The 1,419-nt window shown below is 39.4% G+C and overlaps 1 pseudogene; it reads left to right on the top strand.

The window, feature by feature from the left end:
- Positions 1-654, top strand: part of LOC121922980 — a 21,015-nt pseudogene extending 20,361 nt beyond the window's left edge.
- The last annotated feature ends 765 nt before the right edge of the window (positions 655-1,419 follow it).

Here is a 1,419-nt window from a genome sequence, read left to right as displayed (position 1 = left end):
GGCCTTTGCTCAGAGCATGAGTCTTAAAACACACCAAAGAACCCATACAGGGGAGAAACCCTTTGAATGCTCAGAATGTGGAAAAGCCTTCACTCAGAGCACAAGTCTTAAAACACACCAAAGATGTCACACACAGAAGGAAACCCATGAGTGTCCAGATTGTGGGAAGCATTTCACCCAAAGCATGACTCTGAAGCTGCATCAACGGATTCACATGGGAGCAGGTCATGGTTCAGACCCGAAGCTGCATCAAGGAGTATTGGAGAAGCCATAGAAATACTTGGAATAATACAAAATGAGTGTTGCTGATAGTCTAACATTACACAGAAAAGACTGTACGCACTCTTATAATTGTTTAACTTCACAAGTTGTTTAATTTTTTAAAATATCACTTTGCTGCTTTAATGTAGTCCTTAATCTGCATTACTTTTTAACATAAGGTGTAACCCTCCTTGTGTCCCATTACTGGGAACAAAGTGACATGTCAATGAATAAAAGAAATGTATTTGTATAATTCATTTTTAAACTGTGCTGTATTAGTTTTATCTTTCATTACTCATTCCTTCCATTAGGTAAATAACGTCATTTTAAAATTGTGCCTTTTTAGCAGGGCTGCCTTCTGTTTTATTCTTTTTTATGTACTGTATACTGATGACACTCTATAGATAAATAAATGAAAAGTAGTAGTTGTTATTGTTGTAATTATTAGTAGTACAGTGGACCTTCCGCATTTGCTGAGGTTAGGGGCACAAGACCTCTCTGAAGGTGGAAGATTTGCAAATAAAAAAGCCCCACTATTTTTATACCTGATAACACGGCTCTAGTCATTTGTAGGTCCTCCAGTGCAACTCTGTTGTGAACATCAGCCAGAGGTTGACCATAGAATTGCACTGGAAGACCTAGAAATTCCTAGAGAAGTGTTCTCTTCAGAAATGATTTCTGCAGAGGTTGCCCACAGAGTTGAGATGGAGGACCTAGAGATTTCTACAGAGAACATACTAATCAAATCCATGAATAATCATATCTGGAAAATTTCTGCTGCTCCAGAGAACAGGATCCAAACCAATTATTATTATTAACCTTTATTTATGAAGCGCTGTAAATTTACACAGCGCTGTACATGCCATCTTTTTAGTTAGACGGTTCCCTGCCCTCAGGCTTACAATCTAAAAAGACATGACACAGAAGGAGAAGAAGGGAGTGGTGGAGGGAAAGGGTCAGAGGTCCAGCAGTTCCTCTCAACCTCCGAGGCCTGGACCAAGGCAGATGGACTGGAGGGAGGGCTTGGCTTCAAAATGGAAGGTTAATCATTATCCAGGGAAAATACATACTCACAAGTAGGATAATGCATATACAGTACATAGCAATACAGGAAATGGATCGATAAACAGCCAACAACAGAACATCAGATAGTAAGCA

The sequence above is a fragment of the Sceloporus undulatus genome, chromosome 2 (genome assembly GCF_019175285.1).
Source record: "Sceloporus undulatus isolate JIND9_A2432 ecotype Alabama chromosome 2, SceUnd_v1.1, whole genome shotgun sequence".
NCBI classification, from domain to species: Eukaryota; Metazoa; Chordata; class Lepidosauria; order Squamata; family Phrynosomatidae; genus Sceloporus; species Sceloporus undulatus.
Note: the sequence above shows the minus strand (reverse complement) of the source record. Positions and strands in the feature narration are given on the sequence as shown.